Here is a 23,106-nt window from a genome sequence, read left to right on the forward strand (position 1 = left end):
ATCTGACTACAGTAATCTCATTTTCCCACTCTTGGCCCATTGTCCTGGAAACAATGGCAATGCAAGTGAATATCTAAATCCTATTTAAATGTTACAATCATTTCTGACTCAACTAGTCTTTCAGGCAGTGAGTTCCAGACTCCCACTACCCTCAGGGTGAAAACCCTTCGCCGCAATTTTGCTCCTTCACCTTCCACCGTTTATTTTCAATCTATGTCCTCTGGTTATTAACCCCTCCCCTAATTGAGAAAGTGCCTTCCTATCCACCTCAATACATCTCTACTAGGTCCCCTCTCGACCTTTGCTACTCCAAGGAGAAACAACCTCAGATAATCCAATCTTTCCTCATAGCTCGGACTCTCCAGCCCAGGCAGCATCCTGGCAAATCTCCTCTGCACCCTCTCTAGTGCAATCACATCCTTCTTGTAATGTGGTGATCAGCAGTGCACACAGTACTCCAGTTGTGGCCTAACCAGCATTTTATACAGTAGCAGCATAACATCCATGCTTTTGCATTCTATGCAACAGTCAATAAAGAATAGCATTCCATATGCCTTCTCAACTGTCACATCTACTTGTGTTAGTACCTTCTGTGGATCTGTGGATGTATATACCAAGGTCCCTCAAATCTTAAATACTCTCACAATCATACCCTTTATTGTGTAATTCCTTGCCTAGTTACTTCTTCCCAAGTACATTACCTCACATTTTTCCCAGTTGAATTCCATATGTCACTGCACTGCCCACCAGACCAGTCTGTCGATATTCTCCGGCAGCTTACAGCAATCTGCCTCACTATTTATCGTAACAATTTTTTGTGATTCATGAACTTCTTGATCACACCCCACCCCTAAATTTAACTACAAATATTAATGTACACCACAAACAGTAACGACCTTAGGGCTGATCACTGCTGAAACCCAGTGGAAGTAAATTTTCAGTCACAGAAAAATCTCTTGACAATCATCCTCTGTTTCATGCCTGTCAGCCCAATTTTGAATCCAAAGTGCCAATACAAAGTGCCTTATGTTCCACGGGCTCTTAATTTCTAGACCGGACTGCCATGAGGAACCTTATCAACGACCTTCCTAATGTCCATATAGACAACATCAAATGCATTGTCCTCATCAACACTTTGGTTAGCTGCAAACACATGATTAAGTTTGTCAAATATGAATTTCCATTCAAATATCCATGCTATCCCTCATTAATGCACCTCTCTCCAAGTGCAGATATATTCTGTCCCTCATGAGTCTGTCTAATAACTACCCAACCACAGATGTCAAACTCCATTTTTATTAACAATGGGACAATGTTAGCAATCCTCCAGTCCTCTGGCACCTTACATGTGGCCAGAGAGAATTTGAAAATTATAGTCTAAGCCTTTGATATCTCCTTATTTGCCTTGCTCAACAGCCTGGGATAAATCTCATCTGGACCTGCAATTTATTCACTTTTAAGGCTACTAAACCTGTTAACACAGCATGTCTCTCTGTGTAAACCTTTTTTGAGTATTTCAGCATGTTCCACCTGATGTCTAGACCTGCATCATCCTTTTCAGTTGTGAAGACTAACACAAAGCATTCTTTGAGGGCTGTGCCCATGTCTTCTATGTCCACATTTGACTGCCTCATGACTTTGATGGCCCTACTGTTTCCCCAGTTATTCTTTTGCTCTTCTACCTGCCAATGCTTTCTTATGACTCTCTTAGCTTTCCTAACTTACTTTTCAAGTCTCCCCCTTCACTTTTATATTCAAGTACTGAGCCCTTGGTATCTGCCATAAGCTTCCTTTATTTTCTTAATTCCATACTTCATGCCCCTTGACATCTAGGGTTCTCACGTTTTTGTCCCATCCTTTGTCTTTACACATTTGTCCTGTACTCTCACTATTTCCTCCTTGAATGTCTTTCACTGCTCTGCGTAGGGCAAATTGTATCTTGGTAAAATTAGCTTTCCCCAATTAGAACTTTTATTCTCAGGTCTTCCTTATCCCTTTTCACAATAAATCCTAAATCTAACTGAGTCACTATCTCCAAAATGCTGCTGTGCCAATATGCCTTTCGTCTGCCCAGGCTCATTTCTGAATATGAGGTCCAAATCTGTCTCCCCCCTTGTTGGGCTTGCTATAAAGTGGCTAAAAAAGTTGTCCTGGATGTATTTAAGAATTTTGCTCCCTCACATCCCTGTGAATACTTGGGTAGTTAAAATCTCCAACTATTACTGCTTTATATTTCTTAGACATCTTTGAAATGTGATTAATATTTGATCCTTTATCTTTCCTTGACTGTTTCAGGGCTGATAGTACACACCCAACAGTGTGACTGTCCTTTTAGTGTTTTACTTCTACCTAAGTGGTCTCATTTGATGAAGCTCCGTAGATATTATTCGTCCTCACTACTGCAATTGATTTCTTCATCAATATTACCACCTCCACTTCAATCCCTCTAACCAATGTCCTGCTGGTAAAGAAAATCCACCAGGTTCTTTACCAACAGGACATTGGTTAGTCCACTTTCGGAATACTGCATACAATTCTGGTCTCCCTGCGATAAGAAAGATGTTGTGAACTTGAAAGAGTGCAGAAAAGATTTACAAGAATGTTATCAGTTTTGTAGGGTTTGAGCTATAGGGAGAGGCTGAATAGGCTGGGGCTATCTTCCCTGGAGTGTTGGAGGATGAGGGCTGACCTTATAAAAGTATATAAAATCATGAAGGGCATGGATATGGTGAATAGTCTAAGATCTTTTCCTCAGGGTAGGGGAGTCCAAAACTAGAGGTCGCAAGTTTAGGATGAGAGGGGAAAATTCTTAAAAGGAACCTAAGGGGCAACTTTTTTATGCAGAGGGTGGCGTGTGTATGGAATGAACTGCCAGAGGAGGTGATGGAGGCTGGTACAATTACAACATTGAAAAGGCATCTGGATGGGTATATGAATAGGAAGGATTTAGAAGGATATGGGCCAAATGCTAGCAAATGGGACGAGACTAATTTAGAATATCTAGTCAGCATTGTTGAATTGAAGCGAAAGATTTGTTTCCGTGCTGTACATCTTTATGACTATGACTTCCAACCTCAACATTATTTCTATAAAAAGTGTAAGTGCTGGAGAAACTCAACAGCTCTTGGAGCATCTGTAGTTTGAGGTTGTTGCTCTCTTCTCAATGGTGTAAAGTATTACTGTTCGACTGCAGTAACACATCAGGTTTTGGATAACATTGCAGCAAACCTTTATACGATTTTATAAGCATTTATTCACAGAAATACACATTACAAACATGAATCTCCTCACCCAACAACCACAGTTTCAGTCTATTCCTTCTTAAAACTTCTTTTACATATAAAACAATCACAAAATCATCTATTTCACCAATTAAAGAAACAATTAACAGACACAACCCAACCAGGGGCAGTGTGACAATGTCAAAAACAACTATGTGAGAAGTGATGGAAGGAACCAAGTTAAATCTGATTTGGAGGGTGAAATAATTCATTTCAGTCCCTGCAATGCCCATCTCTCTATAACTCGGCACCTTCTTCATTTTTTAACTTTTATTTATAAAATTGCCACCAATTCTTGTGTGTTCCTAATTAAACAAATAATTAACAAACACTGCTCATTGGGATAGTACAACAAAAAGGAAGGGTAGGGAGAGAGGGAGGAGTTTAAATTAAAATAGGGCTGAGTGGTAAATGATGCAATCAACCTTCCTGCTGCCCAGCTCTCTCTAAAAGCTTTGAGGGTATTGGTGATCCGTTCCTTTTGGATAGTTCCTAAATAATCTGCTCAGGGATGTTATGACATATCTCTGAAGCAGGTGAGACTTGAACTGAGGCCTCCTGATCCAGAGGCAGGGCCAGAGCCACTGTACCACAGAGCCCTAGATTGGCTTGGAACCTGTTGAGGTTCCACGCACCTGGAGATCAGGTGGGACTTGAACACCTTCCGGCCAACTTGGGTTTGGAGTAAGCAGCACAACTTTCGGGCTCCTGAGCCCAGGAGGCCAGGGCTTGCATGTTCCCTCTGCTTTTCCTTTCTGTTTCTCTTTTCCTTTCAACTTTTTTTACTTACCTTCTCATGAAGAGTTTGGATGGCATTGGTGGTGACAAGGTGTCCAGCACGTCAGAGGCAGGTTTGTATTCCTGGGTGCGGCGGAAGCAGGCGAATTTGGGCTCTCAGTGCAGGATCTGGCAGCTTCAGTGGCGGCTTTATTGCTGAGATTGGCCCAGCGAAGATGGATAGTGCCGATGATGTCAGTGGAAGCAAGGTGGCACTGAAGAAAGACATCATGGTACCAGCAGTGGTGGTGCGGCGAAGGGATTCGATGCTGCTGGACTGCTTCATGCCAGTGTTGGACTCAGCATCGGTTTAGGGTGAGGGGTGAGAGGAGCCAGGCCCAGACCCAAGGTTAAGGCACTTGAGAAGGACAGAAATGTCAAGTTTTTAACTATATTTCTTTATTTTGACCTTTGTATTCTTTGGTTTTATTTATTTTCTGTGTTTTTAAGAATGGCAGTGGATAGTGGCAACATTATATAACAGTTTTCACTGTATTTTGTAACAAATACATGTTACAAGTACACCAGACAAATCAAATAAACATGGGTTTTCTTGCGAGAGGTTTTTTTTATTATTCATTCACAGGATTAGGGCATCGCTGGATAGACCAGCATTTATTGCCCATCCCTAACTACCCAGGGGGCAGTTAAGAGTCAACCACATTGCTGTGGGTCTGGAGTCACGTGTAGGCCAGACCAGGTAAGGATGGCAGCTTCCTTCCCTAAAGGACGTTAGTGAACCAGATGGGTTTTTCCCAACAATCGACAATGGGTTTGTGGTCATCATTAGATATTCATGGAATTTGAATTCCACTATTTGCCATGGCAGGATTCTAACCTGTGTTTCCAGAACATTACCTGGGTCTCTGGATTAAGAAAGGAATGCTAATACCACTAGGTCATTGCCTCCCCATGGAACACTACTACTGTGCTGCAAAAGCCCTCTCCCCAGCACCTTTTCATTCCTTAAAAAACAAATTTTAGAAAATTGTTACTTTCTAAAAAATTACAACTGAATACGTTTTTATCCACCACCAAATCATCTGAGCTTTTTAAATCTATAAATCACTGCTAGTAAATCATCTGTGTTCTTTAATTGATTAATTTACATTCAAGGCCTGTTAAGAACAATGCAAACCTTCAAAGGTGAGGGCGAGGTAGGGAAAGGGAGATGGGGTGTTATGGACCAGACCAAACCCCCTCAAAACATATCAAGGAGATAGCTTAGACCCTATCTTTTGTCTTATTTAAAGGCAGGTGTAAGGCACTGCATTCCAGATGTGATTTGATTGAACAAATCACTAGGCTTTAAGCAAAACACACTTTATTCTTACACAACAGTTAAAATACAAACAAGAAAAGAAGAATTGGAATAGGTTTAACTCTATTGAAATACATAACAAATAATATGTATTTTAACTACATCTCATCAACTGTTCCAATATAGCAGCACCTAATAAACACAGCCGTGGCAAAGGCAAATTCAGCAATACAGATTTCCTTCATTTGCTATCTCCTCCAGTCTAGAAGAAGGAACTCCAACACAATGAATCTAGCAGCAGAGAGAGGACTCAACTTTCGCAGCAGCAGAGAGAGATAGTTGTATCTAGCAGCTTCAACTCCAAAACCCCCAACTTCAACAACTGAAAGCAAAACTAAAACCCTGGATTTGCATGAGCCTGACTCCACCCACACATGCTTCTTTTGTATAATTTAAACAAAAACCCAAAGCTATTTACTCTGCTTTCCATTAAGCAAGCACCTCATCACAAGGTTTACAGAATGCCCCTTCAAGACACCCGGGGTAGACAAATATCTCTTCAAGATATATATCATCACAGGGGCTAAATCAAAATGCAGTTGGAAGAAAGCACCCTACCCGCTGTGGTGCCAACTACCTCTAAAGGCATTAAGGCTACTGTTGGACAGCATGTGTTCCCTTTCCGAGGACACCTGGCCACAAACATCGCCCAGAGGAGGGGCATACATGACCCCCTCCACAGCCTGTTGCCTGGACTTGTGGTTCCTTTTTATTATTTTTTATAAGTTAATGCCCACCATCTGCATCCAGTTAACACAATTTACAAATTAATGAGCAATTAACTTTGACTCCACACATGTGGCAATAAACGCAGCTCTAGATTATCAAGAATCTTTGTTTTTAGCAAGGGGTTCCATGTGTGGAACACATGCATAGCTCCCATGTGGTGCTGATGTTATCAGGAATCCCAGACAGCTGCCATTGTACTTTCATCCTGCCCCAGACCATCATCCTTGATTTGGTCACACTTCAAAGCAGACTTACAGACTGGCTGCTTGGAGACAAAGGTCACCCAATTAAAATATGGCCAATGGCAGCTATATGAAACCCAGCTGATGAGACCCAGTAGAGATACTTATACCAACATGAAGAATCACTTAGTAAACCATCAGTGTGCTGAAAATTCACTTTAAGTCCCTCGACAGACCAGGTGATGCCCTTCAATATGCACTATCCTGTGTATTCTGCATGTGGTATGCTGCACTCTGCACAACATTGCAGAGCAACAAGGGTTCAGACCTTCAGAAGGAGCACACTGTTGCTCAAGACTCCCCCATAGTGTTGTAAGTCAGATTTTACCAGTGCACTATTAATACCTAAGATTTTGTACCTAGGTATCTTTGTACCTAGCTTTACAAAGACTTTAATATTGATCTTATAACTTTATTTCTTCATTTTCCTAATTTATACCTAAGATTTTGTACCTAAGATGATGTCAGAAATGGTGACTTTGTACACTCTTCACTGTACTTATGTATCCCTATACTTGAATATATGTGAAAATAACCTATTTCTATTTCTAATTCTAATTCTGATTCTAATGCTAATCTAGCAACACAAAGCAGTCTGGCAATCAATAAGCACCCCTTTTCAGAGCCATTCAATTCTTGGTGGCTTGGATGCTAAAACGTGGTGAATTAATCCAACATACCCACATCCACTGTGTGATCTAATAGGGGGAATAGGTTTAAGCACAGACATGAATTGGTGGCTGCTTTTTCAGTTATTTGACTGGGCTGATTACTTCTTTATTTTCCCCCTCTTCTGAAGGATGTTGTCCTCATAAGCACAGATAGCTTTCTGAGTCTTCACCCATCTCACCATTCTACTCTCGAATAGCAGACCAACTGAAATGAAGGACATCATACAGTCTCGACAGGAATCTGTAGTTAGAAGGAGTGGTAGAACGAAGAGATGAAACGTTACCTCTTTCTTTCTCTTCACAGATGCTGAGTGATTCTAGCACTTTCTGATTTTATGCCATAGAATATTAACTTACTGTTAGTGACTGGAAAGATAGCAAAATATTTCACCAAAGGGAATGATAGGTATTTATTTGCCTTCTCAAATTCACCTCTGACCTCTCCATAAAATTTCTTCAAAGTCTTGTTTTTTGTTCGATTTCCTCCTTAATGTATCTGGGGAAAAATCAGTCCATTAAATAGGTCAACATTGTTGTTGTTATTTTTGGGGAGATGAACAATGACTTGTCTGTGATGGCTTCTGCGATAGAATAGCCAACTATTGTTCATATGTATGGATTAGGAATGCATGGGTGAGCGAGGTAATGGGAGGGGACTGACTGTTTGGGAATTTATCTGAGATACTTCAGGGGAAGAAAAACAAATAGGAATAAAAGGCAATTGAGATCACAAGGTAAAGGAGGCCATTTGGTGCATTCTATTCGATCCAGCAATAACTAGTTGTTGTTGTAATTCATCCACCTAGCGAAATCATGCAGAATATCTTATCAAGCATCTAATTCTTGCATAAATTACATATATCTCGCACTCTACCTGAAATTGTATTCCTTTTCGCAATCATTCTGTTTGAAGAATTACATAATAGCATTTTCTTTTTTTTAGCATGTATTTGACTTCCTTTGTTCTGCTCATGCAACTTAATTTAAAGTAACATCTACATTTTATATCTCCCGAGAAAGTCACTTATCAGACACTACCTTTCCCAGCTTAAACACACAGGTAGAAGCACACTTGTACACACACACACTCATACACACACACACACACACTCTCACAAACATGTACATCCACATACTTATGCACACACATGCACAAAGGTACGTAGGCATATATTCATGTAATTCCCAGCGTTAATGCAATTGTTATAAAAGTAATTCCATAACGTGCTGGATTTCCCCCTTTTTAACTCACATGAACTGAAGCTAATTGCACTGCAGCCACACTGAGATTAATTGAACATTTGATCTCGCTAGAGTATATGTTTATGTAGAATGCCATCTCTGGCCTTGAAAACGGCAGGAATATTGACATCATGTATAAAGAGTGAACAGTTGGAATGTTTTGCACTGCTTGGATTATAAATCAATAAATGAACCCTGCTATCAGTTTCCATTGCTGGCCCAAGAGAAGCTGATTACTGAAGCTTGTGTCAGACAATAAATACACTGTACAACAAATGTAGATCACTGCAAATCAGAACTGAAAGCCAGGTCATGTCAGGTCAGGCAGCATCTCCAGATCGAAGAAGATAAGCCTAACCTTTCAGTTTCTTTTTTATTCATTCATGGAACGTGGGCATTATTGGCTAGACCCGCATTTACCGGCCAAGCCTAATTACCCAGAGGACAGTTAATGGTCAACCACATTGCTGTGGGTCTGGAGTTATGTGTAGGCCAAATCAGGTAAGGATGACAGTTTCCTTCCCTAAAGGATATTAATGAACCAGATGGTTTTCTCGTGACAATATATGATTTAATTTAATATTGTCATGTGTACTTAAGTCAGGCGAAGGATCTGAAGGCCGAGAGCCATCCCTGCACCCATCGCCAGAAGAGGGATCCACACAGCCAGTCTCCCCGAGAGCTTTCTGCACAGCTATCTTCCTGAAACCTACAGACGCAGGCCTGTTCCATACCAGAGGACCCAAAGGCAACCAACCACGACAAGCAGACCTGACAAACAACGACTTCCTAAAACCACTGACCCAACTGACAAGGCCTTAGGCACATCCTGAGGTGAAAACCGGCTTGCAAAACCACCACAAAGTAAGGAAAACCAAGTACTCACACAACAAATCCAAAACACATCCTACTGCATCAGCAGACTCAATCCAAACTGAAGGCCTACACCGTCCAAAGTCTTCATTGAGGCACTGGATACGGCAAGCAGGAATGGCCAGCTGTGTTTCAAAACTGCGTTTATCCCCATTGGTGAGCTTATATTCTTGAGACCCCAAAGTATCCAAACTAGCTAGCAGGGAGGGGAAGGTGGATAGTTACAGTGCAGGAAACCCCAAGCATAGAAAGCCTGATTAAAGTTTCTGTGATTAAAACTACTGTTTAGCTTCTAATAGTTTTTAACCTATGTTTAATTTAATAGTGTAATTAAGTACTGTCTTCTGTATAGTTGATAGTTTCAATTTCACTGTTATGTATTTGTTTTTATTTCTTATAATGTACTCAGCCTTTGTATTTAATAAATACAGAGATTATTTTGCCCCTAAAACGCCTGATGACTGCCTTCATTTCACATTCCCAAACTAAGTCCAGTGTCAGAACCAAGGATCTGAAAGTGATATGAACCACCTAAAAATCAACAGATTACTGAATGCAAACCAGAATCCCTACAAAACTCTTCTTTACGTTCCACTAAGAGGCCAAGTGGGGCCTCAGCAATAAGACAGCATTGCTGTCAGTGCTATACTTCCTGAGCCAAAGCCTTAAACTCAAATCTCCAGGATGGGAGTTGAACTCACAAACTCCTGACTCACCTTGAGCTGAAAAAGAAACATTCTCCTCTAGAAGATAGGATTTTAAAAAAGGACCAGCTGCATTCAAGCTACTGAGATGAGAACAAATAAATGTAGAATTATAGCATAGAACCTTTGCAATGGTCAGCTTGATGGACCAATGGGCACTAAATTTAAATGGGTAGCCTCTACTAGTGTCCTCCAGCTCTGATTTCTCTGTAATGGTTTCTGCCAGTGTAGGCTGCTCCTGTGAGGCCCACTGCATCCTTCTGAGGATTATAATCCTAATACTAATTATAGGTTTAGCGTACTCACCTCCTGAAGAAGTCAATTTAGTGATTCAAGAACCTCCATGTAGGGGTCCCATCAGTAGCAGTGGCTTTATGGGGTTGAGGACAGTGTGAGACATACCTCACACTTCCCTCTTTAAAAACTCACCAAAATTCAATTCAAGGCCAATGCTTGGTATATCGAGCACTGGTGGAGCTCCAGACTTTGAGCCAGGCTGACTCATTTATATCAGAGGCCCTTTCTTTTTTGCAGAATCTTTCCACCTTCTGTCCCTGTACAAACATTTAACATGTTAAATTGTTCTCTCATTTTAGGAAACAGATTTATATCTCATCCTTTACTCACTCAGCAGCAATACATTAGCTGAATACCCACCACATGTAAGAAATAATTTCTCTTTTGTTATCTGGGTGATCAACATTTGTAACCATACTGGTACTCATCATATACCTGTCTAAGTGATCCGTTCCAAATGACAAGCTTCAACCTATTTTCTGCACAAATTAATGATTTAATTGACTGCAATAAGTTACTGTACTGACCATTGTGCATTGATCAAAACAGACAGCATATTCTCATTAGTGAACAATTTACACAATGCACACACAGGGGTGACTAAGTCATAAGGATCAGCTATTAGTTATTAAGTACATGACAGTTTCCTGGATTTTGGATTTTGCATCTCAAACATCTCAAACAAACTGCACATGAATCATCTGAAAGCCTATCCATTTCAAACAAAATAGAGAGATTGTCATAAAGGACTTTCCAAGTCATGGTCTGTGTACGCATGGGTTCCCTGCCAGTCTGTAGAACAAGAAAACTCCCTTTTTTTTGTTTCTTAGGTGGAAGGGTACAAACTAGGGGAAAACATCCATCATTTCCTTGAGTCAGACAAGGCTGTTGTCTGACCAATGTGGTAAATGCCTCCAGATGCTACTTGAAGAGTCCATAAGCAAAATAATTCAAGGCTCTGGTGTTATAGCTTGGTACTGAAAATGCTGTTCTCCAATGGAAGTGTCTTTTGCCTCCTCAGCCAACATGCTTCCACAAGTAATACTTGTGTTTCCATAAGTATTAAAAGGAGGCAATGGCCTAGTGGTATTATGACCAGATTATTAATCCAGAAACTCAGCTAATATTTTGGGGACCCAGGTTCAAAACCTGCCATGACAGATGGTGGAATTTAAATTCAATAAAGAATCTGGAATTAAGACTCTAATGATGACCATGAAAACATTGTTGGAAAAAACCCATTTGAATCACTACTGTCCTTCAAGGAAGAAAATATGTTGTCGTTACCTGGTCTGGCCTACAAGTGACTCAAAACTGACAGCAATGGGGATGACCCTTAACTGCCCTCAGGGCAATTAGGGATGGGCAATAACTGCTGGCTTAGTCACAGATGCCCGTATCCCATGAATGAATAAACAAAGTACCTATAAATGTAAGCAAAGACTCCTGACAACCTAAGGATTGAAGTATAGGGAATACGTTTTTGCTCTTCTAATTCTAGCCTATGGGTATTTTTTTTGAAAATCAACATGCTATGAGACAGCAAGTGGGGCTTGAACCCATAACTTGTGTAGTGAGAGGTGGGAATAATACCTCTGCCCCACAAGACCATGTTAAATGAAATTAAAGTATAGCATTTTTAGTGCAAAGTTAAACTCTTCTACAATGACTTTAATCAGCGTATTTGGACATGTTATGACACATCTCCATGGCCACAATACAACACACTTTGTGCAGAACTGACTAATTATGGTAGAAAAGTCCTGAAAGAACTTCCTGTGATTTGTCTGATTAAAGTTAATGCATAACTGGTTGCACAATCTGGCTGTTTTTAAATTTTCAAATTATTTTTATTTTTACCAACAGGAATCAGGTTAATTTATTTGATGGTTACCATGAGCCATTTGAAAGGCTATTGTTGCATTGTATTTAATGCTACACTGAGTAAAGGGTGGAAGCAAACAATTAACATTGTTTCAGGAAATTGACAACTGTATTCAGTAAACTTTTCTAATTCAGAATAGGGAAATTCAGACTTTAATTGTCTATCAAAGGACCACAGCTAATGAATTCCCTTGCCCTTTCTCAAAGGTTACAAACAATTCTGTCAATCAAATCCACTATCCCATGCTGGGGTCTTTGATCTGTACTAACGTTGCTTTGAAATCATACTGTGTCAGAAGGCTGTGTTTCCCGTATTCACTTGGAATTGCTGCTGCACACTAGTAACACGAGCCAATTGGCAACTTCATTTCCTATTGTCTGTAACCATTGCAATTCAAGTTTGTAAAGGCTACTGCAGCCAGCTTGTTTGGATTTGAACTTGCCTTGGCTTTTGAGAAAGCCTGTATGGACCTCTGATATTAACCCTTCACAAGTTATTTAATGAAGGCATTAAACATTTACCAAGCAAAATGCAGTGTTGCTGTGTTATGACCACAATTTCAATCCCTGTATAGAAGAGGTTGCTCTTATAGAATTCCAATGACTTAACTAAAATTGGACCAGCTCTGGCCGAGTGGATTTAGTGGAATTAAATGGAACGAAGATTAATTTTTATGTAGCAGGTAGATGTCAATATGAACTAGATGAGTTGAACAGCCTTTTAACATACGTAAGTTTATGTGACAATTAATTCAAACCCCCTAAATCCCCAAAGTCACCACCTCTCCCCCCACCTCCCACACTGTGCAGACCAGGCATGCTAAACAATGTCATACTGAACAAATGTGAACTCAAGCCAAGCTATGCATTTAGCCTGATTTAGTCAGTGTATGATGGTACTGTTTTCTCTCAGGTTAGAGAGAAATGCCAACATCACAGTACCATCTGTTCATTATCATATTGCTTCTTATTCTGAGTTTGATGTCTGCAATGCTTTCTACATTACAACAATGACTTCACTACAAAAGTATTTTATTGACTGTTTTGGGATAACTGGTGTTCATGAATGATGTTACATAAATACTAGTCTTTATTTGAAGACGCTACTTGAAAGCTGCTTCTTTTGGCAAAGCCTTTGATCACTTGTCCTAATATGTTCTTATCGGATCCCTCCTGTAGCTATTTCTTTCAAAATAGGTTCAGTTTTGTTTTCAGCTTCTCTGAACTCTGCTACTTTATCTCAGGAGTTCAACACGTTGCATTAAAACATGGGTATCGACTCTAGTCTGGGTCCTAACCTCAGATAGATGTTACAAATAGAAAACCATGCAGCCAGTGCTCCTGAGTGTTTGATTTGAACTTGCAGTAAATGAGGCTACACACCAGTAACATCATTCACATTACCTTTGTCGTTCATTGTTTTTGGAATGCCCTGAGACAAATCTCCTCTCAACTTCAGACAGCGCTTACGTGTCTTCAGGTCTGTCATAGGAAGCCAACCCTTGTCCTCCATGAATTTCACTACCTATTTGCTCATTGTAACCTCTGGATCCCATCAATGATACATATAATGATACTCCCTTTCTTGCAATTCTCTCTCGCTGGGATTCCCCCTTTCCCTGGGACTCCCCCTTTCTCTGCACTCCCTCCTTTTCCCCCAATCCCATTGAGCAGAAGGAAGCCCCACCTCCTCTGACCTCGCCCCATGACGGCTATTCCCTCACCGGGACTGGAATAGGCCACTTTCACCCGCGCCACGAATGCTGGGATAGAGCTGTCTCCATATCTCCCGGAGAGCGGCGCTGAGAGGAGGCAGAGGGACAAGGAAGCGTCTCGGACACCGAGCTCTGCAGGAAGCAAGCAGAGCGACACTAACACCCAGCAGTCCCCTAGTGGCCAGAGAGCTGAGAGAGAGCGAAAGAGAGAGAGAGAGGCTGAGGGTGCAGCAGTTTGTGGAAACCACTGAGTTGTAGACTTTTGCTGAATGATGACCACCGGTCAGGAACTAAAAGAGACCGAGCAAGAAGGCCAGGCTACGGAACTGGAGAGGGTAGCCGAGGACCTGACACCCAACCAAGACAGGGGGGTGCTTAAGGTAACAAATACTGGCATTTTTTGCGGACATTGAGAGAGAGAGAGTCGGAGTTTCAGATGTATGGCTCTCATTGAAATATCATCATTCATTTTTAAATTAACAAAAAAGTTAGACTGCCCGTCTCAGAAAGTGACTAAAAATTAAATGAAGCAAATTCTGGACTATTTATTTACATTCTAATGTAACTTTACCTGTCATAAACTATTTTGTTTCAGTAGTGCAGCAGTGGTTATTCAGCAAGTTCCATCTCAAAAACTGTTTCTGCTGTGGTTGGATCAGAAATGTACTAAATACAACCTTTTATATTATACATAGCCTACCCGCTTCGTGTGACTAACCCACTCTGATTGGCACACTCTGTATGTCAAATAGATCAAATGTAGACTTTTTTTTAGCTCCGTGTTTACAATTTCCTTCTCCATAAATTATTGAATGCCCACTCCGTTGTGTCTCTGACTGGTTTGTGTTAACTTAAAGCCGAGACATTCCAGCCAATCACAATCGGGCACTTTCACCGAAGTCTGGGGTACTACTGAAATGTAAAACGAGAATTAGAAGGTGATCGATGTTATTTTGATTTAATTCCCCTCCTGTTGAAGACAATCATAGGTCCCCGGGCTCATATTCGAGGCTGTGTGTGTACACTCTGCACTCAGTAACCATTCCCAATTCCTCATGACACTGACATTCGCTGCAGACTGTTCTCTCGGCCATAAAGGGACTGAGCAATAGTCAGCGGTTAACCCTAGAGCGTGTCGGATTCAACACCATCCCATTTTATCTCCAAGCACCTAATTTTTTCCTGCCCCAAACGCCGCCCTCTCCTTTCACCTCTTTCCAGCCACTTTAGGGACTGTATGCAGAGCCTCCTCCTGAGCACCCTGGACTCCAGATAGCCAAGTGAAACTCCAACTTTGTCCATTTACTGCAGGGTGTTCTGAAGAAGAGTCACTGGACCCGAAACGTTAACTCTGTTTCTCTCTCCACAGATAATGCCGGATCTGCTGAGTTTTTCCAACAATTTCTGTTTTTACTTCAGGGCGCATTCACGATGAAGGAGCTTGATGTACGTGCAGCATTCAAGCTGTCATCCCAGGTCTAGATGCGAAACCAGAGAGTAGGTTTGTTTTGAAGTGAACCCCAGCATTAGCCCCCGACACCCCTCCCTCCCCAGCCTATCCCCAGACTTTCCTCTTGAACTCCGGCGACAGCTCTAAAAGCCCTGGCTTTCTCGCATCACATGAACAGCACAGAGATGCGCGCCAGTTCAGGGAAGTGCGATATTTTGGGGGAGGACGGAGTTGCACGCTGACATTCCCAGAGAGAACAGAGTAAACCAGTTAGAGCGGAGCTGTTGAACTTACAGATTTGTTGGGTCGCTGTGTTTTCTATGGCTGGGGTCGCTCTGAGTGTTGCTGTTGAGTGCTACCTCCCTATAGACGTCAATGTGGTGGAGACTTGATGTCTCACCGACTGTGATACGATTGTGTTAACTTTGGGTTTCACAGTACCTTGTACTCCAATTCATCTCACTTCTGCTTTTACCCCGATGTCAATATTCAAGGTTTCATTTGTTGCTGTTATTGCAAGATTGTTGATGCCAGTAGGTTTATTTTCAATAACTGAGCGCTGGCATGTTTTGTGTAATTCTGGATCTGAGCGAATAAACAGTCTTGATGCCTCGGTATGTTTTTCTCCACCCTCAGTTCAATAATCGTATTGTGAGTGAAGCTGGTACCAGGTTCAGAGTTTTCTCATCAGTTTAAACATAAAGTTTTTTTCTCCATCTTGAATTAACTAACCATCTCAAATATCAAGTTGCAAAACTCAGGTATGCACTGTGCCTGACAAAGTGAATCTGGTTAGTGATGACTTCTGGGTCATGTGTCCATCTGTCACCTTTCCAGTGTTATTTAATGAGATTTAACTGCTGTTGTTCTGGTAGTCATTCCAAATTGCCATAGTTTTGGTTTTCAATTGCTCATTTGGATTAAAATCTTCTTTAACTGCTCTTTATTGAAGTGGGATTGCTCTTAGCAGACTAAAAATTAAAAGGAAGAAAGAACTTGCATTCATATAGCACCTGCCCTGACTTCAGAATGTCCCAAAACACTTTTGAAAGTGTGTCTTACTATGGCAATGTATTAAAATCAATTGCCAATTTGTACAGAACAAGCATTCACAGCCAACAATGCAATAATGACTACATAATCTAGTTTAGGTGTTGACTGTGGGATAAATGCCCGCTCGAACATTAGGGATAACTTTCCTCGCTCTTTGAAATAATGCTTGGGCTCAGCATTAGCATCCTGTCTGCAACTTCACTCCATTGGTACTACTACTGAAACTCAGCATACATAATATTAACATTCTGGGGTGGGAAGTGAAACCTCAATTGTCCAACTCAGAGGTAAGTTTGCAACTAAGGCTGAATGAAAGTTTCAGAATAACTTCCAGTCAGCACCTGATTCATTTTTGTGTTCAGCATTTGCAATTCTGTATGTGTGAGTTCCTGTGGTGGTGAGGCAAGATCCCCTCCTGTGGCTCTCACACAGTTTCGTGAACAGTTCTTTTTTAGTGCTGTGCTGTTTTCATTGTACATTCTGAGTTGCTGTTCAGTTAGCTAATATTTTGCAGTTTTGCAAGTGCGGAGGTTTGGATTTGATTGTGTCTGATTAAGTCAGTTCTTTTCATTAATCTTCCATAAGCTCTAAAATATATATATATATATACACACATAGATCCAATGTTGTAAAGATTAAATTTCCATGATGTTAATCAAGGATGCAAGCATTTCTTTTATATAAAACTTGCATACTCATTTTAAATTTCCGTCACTGACTGTCTCTAACTCTCTTCCGGCTTGAAATGTTGTAGTCCTTTTCAAAGAAATGATCCCTTTTGAACATTGCTTTACTCTATATGTTATCAATATTTAAAATTGATGCAGATTTTGTTCTTATTACGCTTTAAGAGTAATAGATCATAGTCATATTCTTAGCCATTGAGACATACAGTATGAAAACAGACATTTCGGTCCAACTGGTTCATGCTGAACATAATCCCAAACTAAATTAGGCCCACCTGCCTGCTCCTGGTCCATATCTCTCCAAACCCTTCCTATTCTTATACTATCTAAATGTCTTTTAAACATTGTAATTGTGCTCGTATCCACCACTTCCTCAGGAAATTCATTCCACATGTGAACCACCCTCTATGTAAAAAATTTTCCCCTCATGTCTTTTTAAAATTTCTTTTATCTCACCTTAAAAATGTGCCCCCAAGTCTTGAAATCCCCCATCCTAGGGAAAAGACAACTACCATTAACTCTACCTATACCTCTCATTATTTTATGAGTTTCTATCAGATCACCTCTCAACCTCCCACTCTCCAGTCAAAAATGTCCCAGCCTATCCAGCCTTTCTTTATAACTCAAACCTTCCATACCTGGCAACATCCTGGTAAATCTATTCTGAACCCTCTCCAGCTTGCCATAACTGGGTGACCAGAACTGGACACAGTATTCCAGAAGAGGCCTCACAATGTCCTGTACAAACTCAACATGACTTCCCAACTCCTATACTCAAAGGACTGAGTAATGAAGGCAAGCTTACCAAAAGCCTTTTTAACCACCCTGTCTATATGTGACATAAACTTCAAAGAATTATATATCTGCACCCCTAGGTTCCTGTTTTCTACAACACTACCCAAGGCCCTACCATTAAATGTATAGGCCCTACACTTGTTTGTTGTACCAAAGTGTAATACCTTGCGTTTATCCAGATTGAACTCCAACTGCTATTTTCAACCTATTGACCCATTTAATCAAGGTCCCTTTGTAATCTTAGAAAACCATCTTCACTGTTTACTATGCCACAAATTTTGGTGTCATCTGCAAACTTACTAACCATTCCTTCAATATTCTCATCCAAATCATTTTTATAAACCACAAACAAAAGAGGACCCAGAACCAATCCCTGCCATGTTGAACATTATTCCAAACTAAATTAGTCTCACCTACCTGCTTCTGGTCCATATCCCTCCAAACCTTTCCTATTGTAATTTTCCAATTGCCTTTTAAACATTGTAATTGCGTCTATATCTACCACTTCCTCAGGAAGTTCATTCCACATGCAAACCATCTTCTGTGTAAAAGCTTTACCCCTCATCTCTTTTTTAAATCTCTCTCCTCTCACCTTAAAAATGTGCTCCCTAGTCTTGAAATCACCCATCCTAGGGAAAAGGCAACTATCAATAACCCTATCAATACCCGTAATGATTTTATAAACTTCTATAAGGTCGCCTTTCAACCTTCTATGCTCCAGTGAAAAAACTTCCCAGCCCTTTTCTTTATATCTCACACCTTCCATCCTGGCAACATCCTAGTAAATCTCTTCTGAACCCTCTCCAGATTAATAATATCTTTCCAAAAACTGGGCTATATGAACTGGACACAGTATTCCAGAATAGGCCTCATCAATGTCCTGTATACCCTCAATATGACTTCCCAACACCTATACTCAAAGGACTGAGCAATGAAGGCAAGCATGCCAAAAGCCTTTTTAAACACCCTGTCTATATGTGACACAAACTGGTGTAAAATTTCATGTATATTTAACAAGGAGTTAAGTTTATGTTTCAAATTAGTGCAGTAGTGCTGATGTCAATCATCAGATTTAGAAAGAACATTTTAGAATTAATGTTTATTTACTTTTCACTCTCATGGAGTACAGATTATAATGGAAAACTCAGGAGAACTTACCTTGCCTTGTTTTTAGACTATTTTTAAAATTTAATCTATCGAACAGATAAAATTAACTATAAGTACAACACAGATAATTGAATTTAAACAACAAAGTAAAATAATATATAGAATACAATTCAAGATCTTGAGTAACTCTGGCTCAGAATCATCAAACCGGGAAATGAGATAAAAGCCCAATGATATAATAAGAAGGGGAGCATGAGCTGTACAGTTTACTCCAAAGCAGAGTCATATCACATTTGGCAGGATGTGAGTAGTTGTGTCCCTTAGGGGTTTATGCTGGGGCCTCAGCTTTTCATTGCGTTTATGATTTGGATGAAGGCAAAGCTGTCTATTTGAGTTTGCTGATGATGTGAGGTCGTGTTGCAAAGTAAGCAGTGTAGTTTGGGAAGAGAAAGCTGTGAAGCATCAGTGATAGATAACATGTACAAGAACAGATGTTGCTGGAAAAGCTTAGCGGGTCTGGCAGCATCTTTGGAGAAAAAAATCAGAGTTAACATTTTGGGTTCGGTGACCTTTCCTCAGAACTGGTTTACAGCATCCGCAGTTCTTTTGGTTTTTATATTGTGATAGATAACATGTTTGGGTAACACTAAAGAAGTTAGAGCTTGATGTGGTAAAGTATGAGGTCATCCACTTTGTACCTGTGAAAGATGGATCAGAATGTTTTCAAAATAGTGAAAATCTAGGAGCTGTGGAGGGGCAGAGGGATTTGATCCAGGTATACAAATCACTAAATGCTAGTGGACCAGTACAAGAGTTAAGTTATAAAAACAAATGGAATATTGGCTTTTATCATAAGAAGGCTGGAATTCAACTGAGTAGAAGTTTTATAAATTGCCAGTTAGATCCCATTTAGCCAGCTTGATTTATTTTAGCGTACTGCATCTTAATAATACGTTTTGTCATAGATGCAGGGAAAATTCACAAAAATTGACAACAACAACTTGTGTTTATATTGTACCTTTACTGTTAAAAGAAAAGTCCCATGTGAGTTTGCAGGAAAGGTACAAAACAAAATATCACATTAAGTTATGTAAGGAGATATTAGGGCAGGAATTAACTCAGGTAGAAAGCAAAGAAATCTGTAATACAGAAACCTATGTCACCAAAAGTAGCAACTCAAGTTGATAAAGCCACGAAGGGGCAAAGAAAATCAGGGAGGAACTGTCAAAGATATATATAACCTTGGTTAGACTATGCAGAATACTGTGTACAATCTGGTCTTAATATCTCAAATAGGTTACTGGAGTGTTGGAGAAAGTGCAGGCACATTAGGTGATGCTACCAGAAGATGCAACTATCAGGAAGGATTGAGGAGTCTGAGGCCCTTTTGCCTTGAAAAGTGAAAGATCCCATAACCAGTCAAACTGGAATGGAGATTGGACTCCAAATCTGCCATTCATTCAACTGAACCAGCCAAGCCCCCAAAGATTTAGAGTTTGAATTAGTCTCTTTGCTAGTTCACCATGGGCTGTGTGTGTTCATAAAGAATGCTAAAGTGTGACAGTGATGGAATATTCCTATTTCACTCAGATATTGCATGCAAGAATATTATGGAAAATAAGCAAATTTATAACATATATCAGAGACTGAATCATGTGAAAATCCTTCCGTTGTTCGCCCAACAATCTATGAACACATTGACTCTGTTACCCGAAAGGAATATGTCTAATTGGAGGAGCCTCGGCAAACTGCAACACAGCAGTCAGATCAACACACAGAACGGTACAGAGATTGCCACCAGAGCTAGCTTTGCCAAACCCTCCAACAGCCCATCAACAGCACGCAGATGAGTCATCATCAAATATTTTGAAACTTGCCATGCCTGTCATTCTACATAAATTACAGGAGGACAGTTCGGTCATTCACTGCTTCCTAGAAACAATTATTCTGATTCCGTGTATCTGCATTGTTTCCATATCTCAGTTTATTCCCTTTTCTTGACTGACCTATCTAATCTATTCTTAAATGCTGACATTGCCTCCATTTCCATCACCAGCTCCTTAGTGAATTCTACAGCCTCGCAGCAGCTTCACCACACAGTAGAAATAGCTTTCTCCTGTAATCTGTCCGTTACCAATTACATTCGATCTTGTACTCAGGTCCCCTGTTTCTGAACCTCAAATCCTCAGAAATAGTCTGACCTTTCTGCCCTACCTCAACTTAACTATCACTGCATCTCTTCTGTTCTAATAGAATTTAAAAATAATTTTTCAAGTGCGTTTTTGTGTTTGCTCATATCTAGCAGCTTTCTGTTGAACGTACTGTGGTGTCCCTAAATCTTAAGCATCCTTCCTATACTGTATACTAAATGACAGAGTGCCCCAACTGTGATTTCCACAAAGGTTTGAATAGATTTATCATTACATCTTAACTTCTATCTTTATCCCTTTGCGTGAAACCAAAAATATATCTTGAATTGGGCCAAAAGGGCTGCTTCTTCTACATTGTATATGTTCGTTGAACATCATTCTGAGTGGTTAATCTATACAACATAGATATCATGATTACTTAGCCAAAAGCAGTCCTTTGGTTGGGATTTGAAGTGCAATCTTGCCTTCTGAGAATGGTGGAATAGTTCAAGGAGGAAGTCTTCTCCTCTCACCACATCTTTTCCATCACCTAGGATGACTTTAAAAGCATCCACGTCAGGTCATTGAAATCATTTCTGGATTGCTTCCAAGGCTTTGCAACAATATTCCTGGCACTGATCCACCCAGCTCTCTCTGTCCACTGTTGCTGCCAAGCAAGGGATACTTCCTTCCATTGAGTCAATCAGGATCTAGTCCACTCTTTAGAGAACTGTCTGCCAGGGCCCCTGTTTCCATCTGGAAGCCTGACTGGGAGTCGAGTCTGGCTGTGTATGGGACTCTTTACCTCCTCCCGCTAATTTAATTTCCTACCTAGTTTAGTGTCAGTGGAAAATTAACTATCACGCAGTTGGGATATGGCTGTCGGAATGGGGTTATCATCCTGTTGTATCAAACATCTTCACGACATCCAACCCCACCACCCCTTTCCATCCAGGCATCTTGCTCCCAACTTATCCATACTCTTGGGACACAAACCTCCTGTGGTCAATTGAAAAGTGGATGGACTCTTCTTTAATTGTTGGGAATTGTTGACAGTCACTCAAACCATGTTTTTCTTTTACAATCCTGGTATTTTTATAACAAATGAACAAAAATATTTCAAGTGAATTATTTTAACAGCTTTTTTTTTGTATTGCCCATCTGACTTTCTTTTCCCAGTGTTGTTCATGGCATTTTCCTGGAAATTAGGGTTTAATTCCTTAGGGCACTAGACCATTCGAGGAGAGTTATGTGGGTGGATGTGTGGTTCAGTGCTCCAGACAGTTCAAGGGGATAGCTTCAGGCCTGTTCTTTTGTTTAAGAAAATTAAACATTCTAAGCAGTGAGTCATCAAAATAATCTCCCTGCTGGGAAAGTAGCAGGAAATCCTACGAAAGTGCAAGGGCCTTTCAGCCAAGGGAAACAAAAGACTATAAGAAATAGGAGCAGGGTTAGACCATTCAGCCCATTGAGCTTGCTCTGTCACTCAATACGTTCATGGCTGATCTTTGGCTTCAACACCACTTTCCCGTCCACTCCTAATACCTTATGATTCACTGAGAAACCAACAGTCTGTCTCTCAGCCTTAAATATTCCTAATGATGGAGTATCCACAGTCCTCTGAGGTAAAGAATTCCAAAGAGTCACCATTCTTTGAGTGACGGAATTTCTGTTCTGCTCAGACCTCAATTATTGTTACCTGATCTTGAAACTGTACACCCTGTTTTAAGAAAACCTGAAATTATAAATCAGTTAACCTTACAAGTCCCTCAATGAAGTTGCTATAATACATCCTTAAGGGGATTGAACATGATGCTTAGCAAATATAAAGGGTGGGGGGATCAGACAGTGTCATCGTGGAAAGAAAAGCCATGTTTAACTAATTTTTCACTTTTTGAAGATGTACGCACATAAAAGAGAATAAAAAGGAACTGACAAATGTGGTGTATTTGGATTTCTAAAAGGTATTTTGATAAGGTGTCACATCAAATGTTGCTCCATAACATAAGAGCTCATGGTCTAGTGGATAACATGAGGCATGGATAAAGGATTTGTTAGCAGAGAGAGTAGAGATAAATGGATTGGCAGGCTGTACCCAGTGGAGTGCCAAAGAAATCAATGTTAGGGCATCATCTACTTAGAATTTACAT

The 23,106-nt window shown here is 40.4% G+C and overlaps 1 long non-coding RNA gene across 1 annotated transcript; it reads right to left on the reverse strand.

The window, feature by feature from the left end:
* Positions 1–5,726: 5,726 nt before the first annotated feature.
* On the reverse strand, positions 5,727–15,265 carry LOC125486100. The gene is made up of 3 exons (XR_007264787.1): positions 14,308–15,265; positions 7,379–7,517; positions 5,727–7,262 (listed from the first exon to the last, which is right to left on the reverse strand). It is a non-coding gene; the product is annotated as an uncharacterized LOC125486100 (long non-coding RNA).
* Between the last annotated feature and the right edge of the window lie 7,841 nt (positions 15,266–23,106).

This window comes from Rhincodon typus, chromosome 25 (assembly GCF_021869965.1).
Source record: "Rhincodon typus isolate 14 chromosome 25, sRhiTyp1.1, whole genome shotgun sequence".
NCBI lineage: Eukaryota > Metazoa > Chordata > Chondrichthyes > Orectolobiformes > Rhincodontidae > Rhincodon > Rhincodon typus.